The sequence below is a fragment of the Stegodyphus dumicola genome, chromosome 5 (assembly GCF_044657685.1).
Source record: "Stegodyphus dumicola isolate Sdum_Otavi_A_Nest chromosome 5, ASM4465768v1".
Taxonomy (NCBI): domain Eukaryota; kingdom Metazoa; phylum Arthropoda; class Arachnida; order Araneae; family Eresidae; genus Stegodyphus; species Stegodyphus dumicola.
In genome coordinates this window covers 160,530,876-160,551,145 of record NC_140772.1, presented here as the reverse complement: position 1 = coordinate 160,551,145, position 20,270 = coordinate 160,530,876, and positions in this window count along the sequence as shown.

The following is a 20,270-nucleotide window of genomic DNA, read 5'->3' as shown; positions in this document are numbered from 1 at the left end:
ATTAATTAGAAACAAATGATTCGCACTAAGAAAATCGCCAAGCTTCGTTCCTGTAGCATTAGTAATAGGACTATGCCAAATCCATACGAAATAAAAAATTTCATGGTTTCTTAATCGTTAAAACCTGATATATTATCATGACTTCAGTAGCTCGATGACTCCCAAGCCAATTGCCATAAGACCCTGTGTCAGACCCAGGGCGGGTTTCAGGCTACCCGTGTAATACTGGTAGAAGCAGCACGGCTAGTCAAATCTCCAAGTTCATAGCCCACTTGGTGACCTCGACTGACTAGTTCAACGGTGTGCTTAGAATAATTTAAAAAATTCCTCGAACCGAGAAGTTTGGAACTTGGAGTTTCGGCAGAGGAATTTGTTCAAAACCTACAGGCTTTTGACTGGTTTTTCCACCTCCCGTCTAATACTCAGCTGGGAGGCAGTCCGTATAGTGATTTTCGCTAGTCAGAACACGTAATGTAGATTGATTGATATCATTTGCAAACATACAGAATTAGCATAATATTAGGCGGATGCAACGGCCACCGCTTAACATAAACCTAAATAATTATTCTAAAGTAGTGACACAGCATAGGACGGGAGCGATAATAGGACAATATAGGTTATAGTAATAAATCAGCGTCACATAAACTTTCTTTAGAGTATCCTTCAGAGAAAATTGATACTTTTTCGTACGGGTTTAATAATTTCATCATCAACCCCATCATGTCACTTAAATTATGTTTAAAAAAGTATTGTTTCTAATTTAGTTACTGTTAAGACGCAGATACTATCATTCTCTTTATATAGTGGATACCTGTAGCTAGTATTACAACTTTCAAGAATAATAGTAGATGCGGTTAAGGTAAGAAAACTATTTCAGTGTTTCTTAAGTGCAGTTTCACGTTAGAGATAAGTCGAAAATTTTGAAACTTTCTAAAAACAAGCTTTCTCAAAAGAAATATCTTTCATTTAGGTTAAAGAAATATAGAATTACCTTCTTAACTATTATAGAGGAAATTATTTTTTTCAAGAAAACATTTCGGTATAACGAAAGAGATTAGTCAATGAGAAAAACATCTCAGAAAAATCTATAAGCGCAAAATACCTTATTTCTGTTATTCTAATTTCTACAGCTTTGATGCATTTCAGTAGAAAGCTCATCGGATGGAAAACTATATTAAGGTGTTGTCTGTAAAGATATATAATCTTTCGATTGTTCATGTAATAATTTCCAAACAAACTATAGTACTTCACTCAATCAAAGCTTAGACAAAATGATCAGAAGTATGCGCGATAAGAAATGACTCAAATAAATTACACACAGGAGAAAGAAACATTGTATTGACATTCAGATTACGATTTGAAATGTCCTGTTGAATATTTATTCCAATATATACTGGCATTATTTAAGACGAGGTTAAAAATTAGCCTAGATACGGCATGAAAAAGTGTTTCAGGCACTTCATCTCTTTATGTTACGAATACTCCAGAAACTGGAACGTTCAATTTTTACCTCACGCCTAAATTCATGTTGTTCCGACTTATTTCACTTGTTTTAGAATAACATAGTGCTCAAGTCCACTTCATTTGATCGTGGTCAAGAGGAAAGGGGGATTTTTGATAACTTAGGCTGGGGCACAATGTAGATGACAGTAAGAATCAGACCAGCTTCGTCCCAAGCTTGTGCGAGAGACCCTGAAAACCGGATCCCAGGATCTCCCACTCTTCTTCACTTTTGATTTGACAATATTTTAAGTGCCCTCATGCGGGAAAGACACTATACCGTTCAAACATACGCGCTTTCTCCGGGATTCAAACCAAGGCCTAAGACAGTGGTAGGCAGAAGGTGGTTCCCTAGCATTACGCTAACCAGAACGGCCTAAATTCTTGTTAATGATTTTACAATATTCCGACTTGCTTCTAGAGATGAAAGATGTATTACAAACAAGGGCTTGTTTATAGCCACAACACTCACCTTTGATGTAAAACGAAACATCATTGCAGTAAGCAATCAGTAGAGATTTTCATTCAATTTATGGACTAGCATTGTGAATGACAGATGTTAAGTTATACTTCGTATTCTCAGGAAGATATAGCCATAAATTTGAACAATTTTATAAGAATACACTGCCTGAATTCTTAGAAGAAATTTCACTTGCTTAAATTTGGAGTAAGCAGTTTTATAGATCACTTTTCCTTCTACATATAGCATCTATATGAATTTGAAACAAGATTTCTTGGGAACAAGGAATTTAAAGACGAGTTTCATTGCTTTGCCTTCCATATACTTAAGTCTTTAATATATATATACACCGTGTCCACAAAATTCCTTACCTGGCATTTAATTTCATATTACAAACTTTCGTATTATTTACGCTGGCCGTAGACATATAATTTCAACGAAAAACATATTTTAAATGGTGGACAGATTTAAGTTTCGGAAATTGTGCGTTTAAAATAAAGTCAATTTTCTAAAATTTTCGAAATATATGAGTTATTCTAGTCCCTGTATTTATCGTCATTATAAAAAATAAAATATATAATATTTAATTCCTGTACGTTAAAAATTGGCCAAGATATTTCATGTTAAAATCACAAATCATATTCAGGAGACATACACAAATTGAAGAAAGAAGTGCTTGCATTTGCGTGTAACTACAATTAAATATCGCTCAGAAAAGAAAGTTAAGTGAAGAGCATTTCACTCAGATTATAGTAAAAAATATTAAGCAATATAAATTGTTTTCAAACTGGAGACTTATTCCCAGAATCTTATAGGTGAAAATTCTTTTGACATACCAAATGTAAAAAAATTACAAATTAAAGACTCATTAAAATTAAGGTAAATCACAAATAAATATCCTTGAATAGCCATTAAGGGAAAGGAAAACAACCTCAAATTATTCAAATTTACCTATAAACTGACTCCTTGACGCAAATCGAGAAAACGAGTCAGAAATGGCAAAAATTGGAATTAAATATCTCAGTCAATCAAGACAGAAGAAAAACACGCCAAAGCAAACAGTAAAATTTGCAGAGCAACAACCTTGTGTTTGGCGTACATTTTTGTCAAGACTGTATCGAATTAAAAGGTAAAAATGTGCATGTCCCTCTTCATCAGAAGCACAGAAATTTGCAACAAAGGGAAAACAACGGCTACATTTGTATCCAAAAGGCGTAAAGCGGGTACAAAAGCAGCGCCAAAAAATAATTAAGTATAATTTTAAAAGCATTAGCAAGAATTGGATTGGAATTAAATACATATGATTTTAATATAGATAAAAATATGTGAATCAAAATTATAATTTAAAACTAACGGTAAAACATTAATTCTCCCTCTCTATTCTAATAATCGCAATGGATTCTCTGGATTGCGTCATTTCTAGATCATTCTATGGCCTGCGCAGCTCTGATGACGTAATAATTGGGAACTGAAACTACCATTGTAAACCAAAACCTTTCTCTTCGCGTGCTTCCATCTTTCATAACTACGCACTTCAGCTTCTGCCTCTGCGTTGCTTGGCCGTAATATCGCTATACTGCTTGCTATTGCAAAGGTATCATTAATGTAAATGTTCTTCAACAGGCACGACTAGGGTGCCAAGTGATCTGTGGCCACATAATGTCAGTTGGAAATAAAGATGAAATTAAAATCGCCTCGACTGCCAAGTTTTATTTACGAAATCAACACATTAGCTTACGACGCAATCAGAATACTTCCTCTTCAATATAGGAGAACTACGCATCAAACAGTGCTTTGTCATTTCCTTTGCTTTTATTATGTCATATATATATATACTATATGTGAGTTTGAAACTTGTAAATTAAGAATAATTGTTTTTTTCCGTTAGCGCTCAGTTAATTAAAATTCATATACTATTACAAACTTACACAAAATTAAGTTCGAAATTTCATTTTTATTTCCTTGTACAAAGGAAAGGAATATATCTCTCTCTATATATATGTAATAATAAAATTCCATAGTCAAGAATACACTTAAAATTCTAACTGTATGTTCTTTTCATTTTAATGGCGACGGTCTCTTATTTGAAAGTACGTGGAATTAAATCTACAGCCAAGCAGTCAAGTTGTTTTCCCGCCTTTTCTACACGTACAGTTTTAGAATGTTCTGGAGATATTTAAAGCGAACTGGAATGGCTGACGAGGCTGACGTCATTACTTGGAAGCTCCGCCTTTCCAGAGGCTATAAAAGGACTCGGAAAGGAATATCGGGGCTTTTCTTTAATGTAACGATGCAGTAAACTTCATACAAAAAGTTATTAGTAGTTCTTTTTTATTTACTACGGAGGTCTGCCTTTTTGTAACTGCTATTTTTCCTGAATAATAATAAATTGATCCTTGTTTTTTAAACTTATCGTCTGATAATTTAAGCTACGACTACATCTATATTTCTTCACCAATCTATTTATTCCGGACAAAAGCTGGTAACACGGTAGGAATGTGTATATATATATATATATATATATATATATATACATTCCTACCGTGTTACTTGGCTCTATGAGCTCAGCATTTTTAATTCGAGGAAAAAAGTTTAAATGAAGTGCAGTAAAAAATGCGTGTAATTTAATAGGCCGTACAAAGAAGTCATGTAGTGTTCACATCAGATATTTTAATTATTGCTAAACAGAAAATATAAAGCATTATAATATGCACATTTTACGCATTTTCTAATCCAATTTTGCAGAGTTATATCTGTATTTAATGTTAGATAATGCAGATTTTAGATCATTATCTTTGGTAAAAGCATGATAATTATCTCATGGTTATAGAGTTTTTTAAATAAAGCAGAAATTTTGAATTTAACAAATCATTAAGGATACGGTTAGTAATTAATGAGCTTAATCTGTTACAAAATCAGCGAAATATGTCATTTATTACAGATAGCAGTACTTTTTTTAATAGTTCAGTTAAATACAGCTTGAAAACAAATTTTCAGCTATAAGGCTTCTCTACCTTATCCCCTAGGGCAAAAAGCATTCGAAAACTGGCTAAATTAAGAAGAATAAAGTTCTTAATAGTAATCAGGTACTTACCCGTGTTCATGTACTGGAAGAAGTGACAATTAAAAAAGTAAACCATTTTAATTAGAGCATATGCAGAAAGTGAAGTTTTTTTACAAGAATGGGGGAGGAAGAGGAGGATGTATCGAGAACTTTCGTGTTAAAAAAATATGATTTAAGCATTAATTCTATCAGGACCAGTTTCATAAAAAAATGAGAAGAAATTTGCATTTTAATGAGTTTAAAGCTATTAAAGTAATACGAGCGGTTTTTTGGCTCTTTCTACAATGGAGGGAACAAATAAAGCAGTTCCTATTCGAAAAAGTTTTGAATTCCTTAAATTTAAATCCTGTGATAAGAAGCATTTTAAAGCGTATATGTCAAAATTAGGATAGAATGCTATTGTTGAAAACTTTGCTTTTCCATACATGGTGTACTTTCTATTTTATCTTTAAGGTTTTAAGGTTTTAGTCTTTCATGAGTTTTCAATTTATTATAAAAATGCATGCGGTTAATATTTTGAAACCTTTAAAAAACGCGCTCATAGTGTTATATGTTGTTGAGTTTAAACCAATTTTCCTGTACTATCAGATAACATTTTCCATTATTTCATAAATGTTCATAAAGAAAAAATTAAATGAGCTATCACTGACAACTAATTTGATATGTAAAATCTTTTATGGAGAAGAAATCTGAAACGTTCAATTGCTGTAAAGACAGAAACTCAATAAAATTTGATACATAAATAGCAAAATATTTCAATACTTGACAATTTGAAAAATGTAGCTCCGGAAAATTTTACACGTGCAAGAAAAAAATAATTATTTTCTTTCACAGTGCACTTTTAAATACGTAGTTTTTTTCCCACCGCTTACTAAATTGATCTGTGCTGTTTTGCTTTAAGCCATTTTATCCAGCCAGTGGGAGGTTATTTATTATCTAGCCAACCACAGTCCAGATACAGGGTCGGCAGGCAGAACAACTGGGCATTTATTTCTGTGTACTACTAGAAAATAATAGTTTGCAGTTGCAATTTGTGTCCATTACATTGAACTGGAACATATAGACACTGGAAATTTGCAAATCTCGGAAATAGAATTTTACAGATATTTACAACGATGTTTTAATAGTTGCAATTTTGGGACACAAAATTTGAAGCTGTGCCTTTACATGTGAGTTTTGAACAGAACTCGAAATTATATTATTAGATTTTACAGTTGTTAAAATGTAATTATATCTATACTATTAAATAAAATACTATAAAATGTATCTATACTATTAAAATCTGTGTGCCTCTGTCTGTTTGTGTGTTTGTAACATCATCTTCTCAAGAACGGCTGGGTGTAGAGCTTTGCGGAAGGTACCGTTGGATTCAGAATTCCCGTGGCTCGCCATATTGACCATCGGCATCTTCGTGCGACTTTAATTAGCCGAGATATTAATTAAAAACTGCTTTTTCCCCTACGTTTCCCTACGTTTTGCACTTTCTTTTACCCGTTTTCCCTGTTTTAGGGATTTGGCCGAGTGCCAAATTCGTTTTTCTCGAATAACTTGGGAACGGCGCCGAGTTGGAATTCGAAACGCATATCTCCGGATTCGAAAAAAATCAACGAATCCATCGATACCGGTAGCATCTTCGTACGACAATAATCGGCGGAGTTATTAATTAAAAACTGCGAAAACGTTATTTCATTTTTCGGAGTGGCAACCGTCTCGGAATTAGCTGAGATAAAATTGCTTTTTCGAAAGCGCCGGGGGGATGACAATTGCTTCCGCTCGAGATTTGTGCTGGCGAAAGATCACGTGTCAATTTCTTTTTTCTTAAATATCTATGGAACGGCGCTGAGTTGGAATTCGAGGCAGGTGTCTGCGGATTCCAAAAAATTCTACGAATCCAATGATACCATTCTCATCTTCGTAGGACGTTAATCAGCTGAGATATTAATTAAAAACTGTGAAAACGCTAATTTTCGGGCTCATTTTTCCGATTGCAACAGTTTCTTGAATCGCCGCAGATACAAATCAAGGTTATATTCTAAAGTTGAATAAAGCACGCGATTGCATGTTACCTAACTGTATTTTAAAAATATTTCGTTAATGTAGGCATTTTAAATAAACAGCTGCTTTTCACAATTTTTTTTTTAATTTCAGGTTAGGATGATTGTCACGTTAATTCTTTTATTGATATTGAATAAAAGTTATTATATTACATTAAATTTAAATGATGACGTTCTTGAAGTTGTACAACTTTAATCAGCTGGGATATTAATTAAAAAATCTGAAAAAGCTATTTTTTAAAAATATGTTGTTATTTTTTTAATAATAAATTTGATTTTTTGGAATAATATATTTTTTATGTTATTAGATACGTGCACTTAATTTAGATATTATCTTTTAATGCAAATGATATTTTAAATAAGTTCGCACCAATAAAAATTAAATTCACACTTCTTTTTTTTTTTTTTAAATTAAAGATTTTTCTTTGCTCCTTTGAGATGGTATACGGTAACTTTCGAATCCCGGTGAGCAGGCAGGCTACACTCATGTTTTTTGTGATTTTACGCATATCTGTTGTGTATGCAGTGTCTTCTGGATGCATAAATGAATAAAGCTGAACTCTGGTAGTTCGGTCCTAATTTCGAATCCCGGCGAACGGGCTGGGTCCATGGGTGTTTGCGTGATTTTACGCATGTGCCTCGTGTACGCAGCATCTTCTGGATGCATAAGTGAATAAAGCGGCCGAAATTCGCTCAAAACCTCTGATTACTGGTAGTTCGGTCCAACTTTCGAATCCAAGCGACCGTGTTGGCTCAATGTGTGTTTTCGGGATTTTTTGCATGTGTAACGTGTATGCGGTATCTTCTGCATGCATACTTGAATAAAGCGGGAGCAGCCAGCGCAAAACTACAGAACACTGGTAGTTCGGTCCAACTTTCGAATTCCGGGGTACTGTACATAAAATTTGGTCGCATACGTGAATACAGCGCGCGGATACCGGGTAAAACCGCTGAACACTGGTAGTTCGGTCAAACATTCGAATATCTGCGAGCGGGCTGGCTGCATGGGTGTTTTCCTGATTTTCCGCATGTGTATAGTGTATAAAGTGATTTCTGGATGCATATGTGATAAAAGTGGGCGCAGCCTGCTCAAAACCTCTTAACGCTGGTAGTTCGATCCAACTTTCGGTGTCGGCGAACGAGCTGGCTCCCCGGGTGTTTTCTTGCTTTAACTCATGTGTATCGTTTATGCAGTATCCTCTCCATGCTTATGTGTATAAAGCGGGCGCAGCCCGCTCCACAAAATCGCTGAACACTGGTATTTCGGTCCTACTTTCGAATTCCGGGGTACTGTATATAAAATTTGGATGCATACGTGAATACAGCGCGCGGATACCGGGTAAAACCGCTGAACACTGGTAGTTCGCTCAAACTTTCGAATCTCGGCGAGCGGGCTGGCTGCATAGGTGTTTTCGTGATTGTTCGCATGTGTATCGTTTATAAAGTATCTCATGGATGCATACGTGAATAAAGCGGGCACAGAATACTGGTAATGCGGTTCTGGTAATGCGGTAATTTCGAATCCCGACGAACTGGCTGGCTCCATGGGTGTTTTCGTGATTTTACGCATGTGTATAGTGTATGGAGTATCTTCTGGGTGTATATGTGAATAAAGCGGGCAGAGCCCGCGCAAAGCCACATAACACTGGTAATTCGGTCCAACTTTCGAATACCGGCGAACAGGCAGGCTCCATGTTTGTTTTCGTGATTTTACGCATGTGTATCGTTTATGCACCATCTTCAGCATGCATACGTGAATAAAGCGGGCACAGCACGCGCAAAATCGCTGAAAAATTGTATTTCGGTCCAACTTTCGAATCGGCAGAGGGCTGGCTGGAGGGGTGTTTTCGTGATTTTACGCATGTGTACGGTGTACGCAGTATCTTTTGCATGCACACGTGAACACTGTTTTGGGCGGGCTCCCGCCCAAAAGCGCTGAACACTGGTATTTCGGTCCAAATTTCGAATACCCGCGAAAGGGCTGGAAGCATGCGTGTTTTCGTGATTTTCCGCATATGTATAGTGTATGCGGTAACTTCTGGATGGATAGGTGAAAAAGCGGGGGAAGCCCGCGGAATGCCGCTAAAAAATGGTAGTTGGGTTCAACTTTTCAATACCGGCCAAATTTAACATAGGATATCTTTTAAAAACGAACAATGATAAGCGGGCTTCAGCCCGCTCAGCTGGCGGGCTTGCCCGCTAGTCTATACTATTAAAATCTGTGTGCCTCTGTCTGTTTGTTTGTGTGTTTGTAACATCATCTCCTCGGGAACGGCTGGGTGTAGAGCTTAGCGGAAGGTACCGTTGGATGCGGAATGCCCGTGGCTCGCCGGATTGACCATCGGCATCTTCGTGCGACTTTAATTAGCCGAGATATTAATTAAAAACTGATTTTTCCCCTACATTTCCCTACGTTTTGCACTTTTTTCAGGGATGTTCCCTGTTTTAGGGATTTGGCCGCGTGCCAAAATCGTTTTTCTCGAATATCTCCGGAACGGCTCCGAGTTGCGATTCGAAACGCATATCCCCGTATTCGACGAAAAATCAACGAATCCATCAATACCGGTTTCATCTTCGTGCGACAATAATCGGCGGAGTTATTAATTAAAAACTGCGAAAACGCTATTTCATTTTTCGGAGTGGCAACAGTCTCGGAATTAGCTGAGATAAAATTGCTTTTTCGAAAGCGCCGGGGGGGGGACAATTGCTTCCGCTCGAGATTTGTGTTGGTTAAAAGGTCACGTGTCAAATTCTTTTTTTTCCAAATAACTTTGGAACGGCGCTGAGTTGGAATTCGAGACAGGTATTGCCGGATTGCAAAAAAATTCTCTTAATCCATTGATACCATTTTCATCTTCGTACGACTTTAATCAGCTGAGATATTAATTAAAAACTGAATACGCTAATTTTTGCGCTCATTTTTCCGATTGCAAGAGTTTCTTGAATCGCCGCAGATAAAAACCAAGGTTATATTCTGAGGTTAAACAAAGCACGAGATTGCATGTTATCTCACTGTAGTTTGAAAATATTTTGTTAATATAGGTATTTTAAATAAAATAGCTGCTTTTTGCAATTTTTTTTATTTCAGGTTAGGATAATTACCACGATATGTTATTGCCACGTTATTTCTTTTATCGATATTGTGTAAAAGTTGTTATATTACATTAAATTTAAATGCTGACGTTCTTGAAGTTCTACAGTATTTTAAATAAACAGCTGCTTTATGCAATTTTTTTTTTATTTCAGGTTAGGATAATTCCCACGTAATTTCAAAAAATTTTCTATGCAGACATTTAAAGAAGAAGTTGAAATTACTATGTAAACTACTAATTTAAATTTTCACTAAAAAAAAAAAAAATTCTTTTCGTTCAGGGATTTAAATTGAATATGTTTTTTCTTGGAGATGGTATAGGAAAACCTTTCTTATTATAATTAATTATGAATTATTAATTTCATTAATGTATATATTGATACAGTTTTGCGTGTGATCATATTGAAGTTTATAAAGTAAAAAGAATTTTAATTACGAATCTACTGTTTGAATAATAAATGCGAAAATTTACGCGATTACACTTTCTACAACGGCCCATTTAGCGGGTGAGCGGTAAAGTCACTAAACACTGGTAGTTAGGTCAAGTTTCGAATCCCGGCGAACGGGCTGGCTGCATGGGTGTTTTCGTGATTTTCCGGTTGTGTATAGTGTATGCAGTATCTTCTGGATGCATACGTGGATAAAGCGGGCGCAGCCCGATCAAAACATGTGAACACTGGTAGTTTGGTCCAATTTTCGAATACCGGCGAACACGGGCTGGCTGCATGAGTATTTTCGTGATTTTCTGCATGTGTAACGTGTATGCAGTATCTTATGCATGCATATGTTAATAAGGCGGGAGCAGCCCAGGTAAAATCGATGTGCACTGGTAGTTCGGTCCAACTTTGGAATCCCGCTGAACGGAATGCCTCCATAGATTTTTTCGTGATTTTAGTCATGTGTATTGTGTATGCGGTATGTCCTGTATGCATAAGCGAATAAAGCGGGCGCAGCCCGCCCAAAACCGCTGAACGCTGGCAGTTCAGTCCAATTTTCGAATCCAGACGAACAGGCCGGCACCATGGGTGTTCACGTGATTTTACTCATGTGTAATGTATATGCAGTACCTTATGGATTCATTTATGAATAAGGCAGACGCAGCCCGCACAAAACCGTTGAACACTGGTATTTGGTCAAACTTTCGAATACCAGGTAATGGGATTTATTACAGAATTTGTGTTTACGATGTTTAAAGCAATTCGTGTTTTTCAGTCGTTTCAGATTTGAAAGGTATTAGAACTTATTAGAGTTATCATCTTCAAAGCCATTAATGTTTACGGTCGTTTCAGCTTTGAAATGTGTTAGAACTCATCAGAGTTATCATTTATGTATTTAACTATCTTGTAACCTCGTGTATTCTTAGATATCATGAAATGCATGCGACGTTGAAGACTGTTTGGTGAATTATCACCAAGTCCTCGAAAGTACTACAAAGTCAGGAGAAGGGTGTAAAGAAACCTTTATTAATTCAAATAAAGTTTAACAGTCGGTACCTCAAACTCGTACTTAAAACGCCAACACTTTTAGCTTAAATCAAAAGGCAATGAATAACTTAAAAATATATGATAGTTAAGTACAGCCTAATGACTTCACAGACTAATCGAGCAAGATGACTCTGACTCGAAGTCGGCGTAATTAAGCCTGATGGCAAGAATAACTCAATGTCGTAGAATTCTGATCGCTAGAGAATCAAAGTTCGCAACGTGGTCTTCAAGCAGGCAGAACAGGCTCTGATTTCAACCTCCAAAACCTTCCTTTTTTTGATTCCTTCCTTATACCTAATTTTAATATCGCGAGTGCTGGAAATTTACATTCTGGCAGGGAAATGAAATGTGAATTGAAAGGAAACGTACTTTTACTTAGAATAACGAGTTAGAAAATTAAATGATACTCGACTATCTGTGTCGCTCTATTTACAGCTCCATGATTGCCTGGGAGCAATTCGCGTAATTTTCGCTCATTATTTGTTGATGGTATTGGCAAACGTTACCTTGCCATCATGCGGCAGTCGTGTAGGTAGGGGCGCCCTTAATACCACAGAAGTACATTTCTGTTTCTCTGTCGAAAATCTGCGTAGATATGCAGGTGTGGGACAATTACCTGAGTATAGCTGTGTAGCATAGCTGCAGTTAGTCTTGATTTCGGTGAAGACCTTCGGAAAATATTTACAGGTCACCTTGCTTACATCCATGTATCCCAATTCCCTTGCCATTCTGATATGGCCAAAATATTGGTCTTATTCTTGAAGTGAGATTCTCGATTCGGAATGCAGATGTGATGCGCACTATGCATACTATGAATGTAGATCCGATGCCTAAATGCGATGATCTGCTTTTGTGGTGTCCGCTAGTTTATCCGTGAGCTCATTTTCTTCTATTCCAATGTGGGCTTGTTTAATCTTGGATATAGACTCAGTTTAATCTTTCCTTTCCTGTGTGCAATTAGATAGCGGATGTTATGGTTTGTGTTCGATGTGCTAGCTGGTCCTCTAACAGCCATCATTACGGAGTGATACACAAAGCTAATGGGCCTTAATTTAGCATTACAATTGTACACTGTCTGATAAATTTGAATGCAGAGGTTGTGCCTGTGTCCATTTTTGAGCCATCTGTGTAGATATTTGTTAAATTTCACGTTCCTACGTTTATGGTGTAGATCTTTGCAATTCGTACAACTGGATGGATGCTGTAGATATTAACTCCTGGATGATGTGTATCTTGATGGACAACTGGATGGATGCTGTAGTCCTATAGTTTGAGCTGATTAAGAATTACATCTTGCCTCATGTAAGGGTTTTAAATGGAAATTGGTTCACATAATTTTAAAAGCACTAAATCAATGCAAAACCTCGCAAGTTATTTCATAGTTATAAAAACGAATCCCAGAGTTTACTAATTGATTTCTTCTTCTTATGTTAATTGTGAATTAGTCCGATGATTCGGTACCTACGTTTTCGGTTCTCCGTGGCTAACACTGCGTATTTTAAAGTGAAAAAAAGATTCATAAGTAACAGAATTCGGTTCATAAAGATATTTATGTAATTTGGCACATCCTTTCGATAGTTTTGTGGTAATCAATTATTATAGCCTAATCTATAAAAATAAATAAATCCTTTAAGAGTTTTAAGGAATATGTTTCAGATTGCATCCAATATTTAAAATTAAATAGCTTTACTAGTAATAGAAAACCCTGTAATTCTCCTGTCTAATCAGAAAGAGGTATAGCTTTTTTCCTTCTGTATTTGATTCTTTAGAGTAAACATGAAATTAAAAGACAAAGCAAAAATAAAATTGAAACAAAGTTTACAATGCCCACTTCCTTATCTACTTATGTAGATAAGGGAGGAAAATAACTTGTGTTATGTGGTTATGATGATGATACTTATATACAGTGAGTTGTGTATAACATTCTGTATTAAGACGCGAAAGTTATGCAAAGTAAGCTTTTGGGCAGCCGTGAGGAAAACAGAGAAGATACCTTAAAATTTGACACTGATACGATTCAGGAGAAGGTGTACAGCAGTGGTCTCAAACTGGACGGCCCTGAAGCAATTTTATGCTGTCCACGAATGCGTTTCAATTATGCATGTTTTGCAAATATAGTGTTGTAAAGATTTCAAAATTTTAACTATTTGAAGTTCTAGTTTATAAAATTCTTACGAATTTTGTCTTTAGATATCTAATGTTAGTAGAATTATAATTAAAATTGATTTATATCCCCGTGAAATGCAGCGCAAGTCGAATTTTAAGAGAAAGTTCCTAAAAAGTAAAAATATAAGAGCACGTGCATTTAACATTGAATAAATGGATATCTCTTTCATTTGTATTGAAATTGAATAAATGTAATTCACTACTGTGTTATCTGTAACCAGAATTTCATCCTCTTATTGGTTTCCAGGAATCTCGAGAAGTAAAGAAATTACTAGAACTCTCTCGCGACCGAATTGAAAGTTTTAAAACGCTGGAGAGAGACATCTCAACTCAGTTGTTTAGTTAGCTGCTGCTGTTATTTTTTTTAGTTCGACGTGAAATCGGATTAGCTTTTTCTTTGCACTGCGTTTCATTTTAACCTTTTTAATAGTTTAAAGTATAACTTCTCATTATATTGCGTGATAATGTGATATTGTACGAATACCTCCGAGAAAAATTCCAGCGTTGTTTTATATTTCTTTTGATAAGACTAAATTTTATTAACCATTTATCAGGCTTGTGCATTCAGTCTATTACTGCTATTAAAAACGAACATGAAGAATGTGTCAGAAATCTATAAACTGAGCTAATTCATTTACAATGTGATATATATTATATTCAACGATTTGAAGCTAAATATTTGACAAACTTATATCTGTACTTTTAAATAATAAGTATTTTTAGTTACCAATTTTCCCACTTAGAATAATCAGTTTGTTTAAGAATGCACTTATATGTCAACAGCTTTTTCTCACGCTTGAAAATTAATAAGGAAAAAAAAACTGAAATGGCCGATGAATATTTATAATCCTTAATGAAGATAATTCTTGCTATTTTTAGTAATTTTTCTTCAGTGTACAGGAATTGAGAAAACAAATTTTGATTTATGCACAAAAATTTACAATTATTTGCATACAAACATACATATTTCAATTTATGTGTCAAAGAAGAATTTAATAAATAAGAGAAAGAGTTAGGTTGACATTATTTATTCTTCAAGTTCTGTCCCACTTGAAAAGTTTTTTCTTAATGCCAATCCCCCCAAAAAGAAAAATCTGAAAGTATTCAGATTTTATGTTACGCCCAAACATACACGTTTCGAGAACATTTGGTCTAACGCCACTTTGTTCTGAAAATATTTAAAAACAGAGTATCTTAGAATTTCCCATAGATAGTCTCGCTGGTTGGAAATAAGAATGTTTTATTCCACACAGAGTTGCCACTGCTCGCTTTGAAATCATTTTTTTAAACAAAAATTCGTTAAAGTTTTACAAAATAAGAAATAGACAATAAAACAAATTTCAATTTCGACTTCCAGATGCGCATATTCGTATGGAGGACAATGCTATTCAAAATTTTATGGTACCGTTGTTTTTTCACAATGCGAGAAACACACTTTTGTGTAGATTCTTCATTATTTAGTTTCTGTAAATATAATACAGGTGATAATATTTGATGGCAACGATTTGAAAAGTGATTCGACGCAAAATGATATTTTGAGACTATTAGCCCATTTGGTCTAAAAATATATATATATATATATATATATATATTTTTTTATGTAACTGAACTTTTACATAGCAAGCTGCATTACACGTTAGTCCTGGAAAATGTTTTATGAATTAGTCTTTTAAAATACTGCAAAATGGTAAAATAACGTTATATGTTAAATTTGACATTATTCTAAGATTTAAATGTATAAAAAACAACTTTTAAACAACTTCACGGTAAATTAAATATATTAGCAGTCCAAAGATATTTAAAATGAATTTTGGTTAAAGAAAATTTAAATTTCTAAAACAGTAAAAATTATAAAGTTTATCAATCTTAGTAGGCACTTAAAAATGCTTCGGTTTGCAGAAAATTGTCACACCACCTTCGCATCATTCATGTAAAAATGTTATAAGCGCAAGTATTAATGAAATCACTGTTTAGTCACATTTAATACTCTCTAATGTCACAAGTGAGCCGATTTCTTGAATTACTGTCCTTCCACCCCATTCATATCACTTAAACATCAAACTTCCTTCCTTTTCACAGCCGCAAACGTAATTTAAACCTATTACCCGAGTTCCGAAAGTCAGCCACTTCTGAGGGCGTTTTTATTGCTGAAATATCAACGCTGCTTTCATAAAAAGGCACGAAACAAAAATTTTATGGCTCTTAAAAATTAATGGCCCTTCAAGACACGAACTTAGTTCATTAATATGTTTATTAACTTCGCTATTTTCAGTCATGTCGTGGCAAATGCTCGTAATAAGTCACAATTAATGTGAAATGTTTCAAACTGAGGTAAACTGCTTGCTGAAATTTACAACGACAGGTATTCTAGAATCTGTTCTGTTCTTCATTTAGCAATTTTAGAACATGATTTTGAAAATGATACATGCCTCTTTCTTGCTCTGGGTGGGAAATACTTTGGAACTGGATTTATTTCTTGAATTCTGAGCATATCGATTATGCATGTTTATATATAGTATTACAAAGCTTATTAATGGTTTATGTCTTCAATCATTTAAAAGGGAATCTGTTATTTAATATAATTATAAAGCATATACATTGCATTCTTACCTAGTATCGAAAAATATATGTAGAACAAAAGACAGGTCAAGTATGAAAGATTAGAAACGAGAACTTCAGCGTATTAAAATCTGCTTATGTAACTAATTATCTCTAAAATATTAGTCAGTCAGTCTCCTCGCCTTTCACAAAACTTTGTAATTCGATTTCATTCACTAAAGTAACTGGTTGTAAAATATATTGTTATTATTATTTTTGCTGCACTTATCTGCATTATACATTCAATATGTAATCAGCGCATTTATTATCACATAAAATGTATACTGTTTGTATCGCGCTAAAATGACTAAAGTACAGCTTTTTTGTGTTTTGCCCGAACCTTTTCGAGCATTAAAATTCTATCGGTTTTATTTATCATTTCATTTCCAGTTACTGTGTATTAGCAACCAAAATATCTTTCTTTGGCTTTTTATATCATCAGGCATTATTTTATATTTTCTTTGCGTATATTGATCAGCTTGGCTATACTCCACTTTTTCAAATCTGCAGTTTGAAAATTTTGAAAGTTGCTAAATTGCATTGTATCTCCAAATGTTCTTATTTTTCGCAATTATTTATCTACATATTGTCGGGATATTAGTAGATAACGAATTTTCTATTATATATTTCTAGATGAGGGGTTTCATATATACTGTTTTCAGTATATATTAATTAGCTTGACAGTGACGGATCATCTTGACAGTTGATTCATCTTGACAAGGATTCATCTTGACAGTTGGCACAACATTAGAGCACTGCTATAAGTGTGCCACTGTCTGCTTCAATAGTTCTATAGTATCTGCAGTAACATGGATTGCGCACATGCACTGCTTTACTCAGAGCTTCCCTGGGACAGAACTGTCGATGCTGCCGCTGCAATGGACTTATCAACATACTAACTGGTATGTCACTTTTTAAATGAATCTTGTCTCATTCTTGAATACAACGATGATCAAATATGCGAGCTACAGGGGGGAACACCACATCCAGATTGCATCATCCAACGTTATATTGGACAAATGTCAAGCTCGATGGCCTGTGACGCCATTAGGTAGAATCAAATATCTCATCTGCTGAAAATTCATCAGACATTTTGCCTATTGAACACGTTTGGAAGTTCGTTGAAAATAAATTACTGCTTAATACTGTTAGAAAATGAATATGTTGTTCCAATGGATTGTCTTGCATGTTACCCCATTTAAATCCCAATGAAAACACATATGGAACGTTATGGGGTATATTTGTATTCAATGGTTACTGTTTAAAAATTGAAAGGTGCTAACACAGAAAAGAAGAGCTCACCGCAAGACCGTATAAAAGGTCCATTTAAACTATCATGCTGTGAAAAGCATGCCTATAGAATATATCAATATATACACCAATACATATGCACAGAATATACTAGGTATATGTCATCATTAAGTCAAAATTATAATCTTCTCTACTCTTACTGAAACTTTTATCGGTAAGCTTTCCATTCATTTCTCTTCTGAAGCTAAAAATCTGCATACGTTCGTCAATGAATGGAGAAGAAATGCAAAGGCAAACAGAGAAAATCGAACATACGATCATTTCCCTTCCCACATTGCATTTTAAGAATATCGATTCTAAATTGATCCATAGGCATTCACAGAATGCATTCATGGAAACAATAAACACATCAGCATAAGATAAATCCTTAAAATATTCGAACCGCGAAATAAAAGAACCGCATGAGACATTTCCTTCGAGCCCGAAGTCGTTACGAATGCCAAAAAGAAAGCTGTGCCATTCTTCTGACCATTGTTCATAAAATTTTGCTATCAGATGCGAGAATTACGATTTTCACGAGTCGTTTCAATTTCTGTGAAAGAAATACATTTCTTCTTCATATTGCTAAGAAATGAATTCGGGAATTTGAATGCTATTTACCGTGAATGTATTTAACTTTTCTAAATTCCCTTTCAGGTCAGACGATTTTCCCTTTTTGCGTTTCATTTTTCCTTCTTGCAAAAATGTTATTTTATTTTCTGCAGCGCATAAATGTGTTTTTGCTATTTATGCAAGTTTTACGCTTTGATGCATTTACATTATTTAACACCGAGATGACAAATCTTGAGCTTGGGACTAAACAGAAGTAATATAAATGAATACATGATAATTTCTTTCTTTTTTATTTCCGAAATAAAGTTTTTAAATGCCTTAACTATTCTACACAAATGGTGACATGCTGACTTTATTCGTTATGAATACCTTGTACATATTTTGTTATTTCGTACATATGCATATCTAATATAATAAATTTTGATTATGGTATAATTATATGTGGAATAAGTCTGAATGCTGCATTTTTTATTGCTGTGAAAAACATTGCCACAATTTCTATCCGTTTTAGGATTTAATTTTATTTACAATTTTTGCTCTAACTTTCATTAAAATCATGTAATTTTTTTCGTATTTTAAATGTAACTAAGCTAGGGTCATCAACATGAACAAGTTGATGGTCTAGTCCAAGATATTTCCACTCGGTTAACAGTAAAATATAAAAGCACTTTTTCCGCTCTTTCCTTTTCTCCCTTCCCCCTTTTTTCTGAAACAAATTAAAATATAATGCCTGAAATGATTTATAGTTTTTCTCTGTTTGTTTCAATATTGATTTCTACATAAATTACTGTAAATAACATTTGTAAACAAAATTTAAGCTTAGTTAGAAGCGGCAAATATTCCCTTGGTAAACATTTGACAGCTATCACAAACTTTTTTAATAGCCCAGAAGAGAGGTGAAAAGCCGCTGAAAATCAAACGCCAGTAGTTCAGTTGGGACTCACATGTTAACCATAGGGCTGGCTTCATGTGAGTTTTCGTTATTCTTTCTAAACCTATCAAAAAGACTACGCAATTTTCTTTCAAAAGGTTTTGTCGAAAGTGTACCTGCGTTTACCGTGATAGCCGTTAAGTCTTCGCCATACTAGTTTACGTAATCTTAAAACTAAAGAATATTTCAATACTTTTCACAAAGTTATCTTTCCATATATTACTGCCATTCAGATCAAGTAATTCCCTTTTATCTGATATTTTTATTTTTAAGAGTCACTTAATCATGGTTCCTGTGTGTTGCGCTTAATCTTATAATCAGAAATCAATAATAACTTCATTTGCTCTTATTTGTTTACATATATTTGCATCTATTTGGTCCAGATGATGCCGTACTTAAAAAAAATCAATTTTTCGTTTTGTTCATTTTGTGCACAAAATAAATGTTTGTGTTATGTCTCTAAAGCAGATGGACGTTCCTCAGCAACTAGTACACATTTTATTTGCGAATTTGTTATACTCATTTTATAATAAGACTCATTAATGGTCATTAATTTTCAGTTTTATATAAAAATAGATAAACTTATACATGATACATGTACTACTAAATCGTCAATCCAAATATTAGCTCAATATCTATTTTTATGTGAATAACGACGCAGTACCTTTGCAGTCAATAGCAAAATAAATTTTAGTTCAAAATACAATCTAATATTTTGAATTCCTGAATCTACTGTCCAAAATTTTCCAGTTGGATATTCGTCAATAGATGATTCAAGTCGTTGATGTTTTCACTATCGTATCACGAGAAATTCACTCCGGTTGCAACAGAACTGTAACATGATACATCACAGGCAAAGAAATGATAATGCAAGCAGCCAAGCATTATACGAAAGTCCAGTGCCTACCCTCGCAATCGCTGTGGCAATAAAACTCTTCCAACTACTGAACCGTCTGCGATGTCGAATGTTAATATTTGAACGTCAAATAATCGCAAAATCTGTCGTCCCTGACATCGCAAAATCTCTGTCGCATGAAATTCTAGATATACCAAACAATA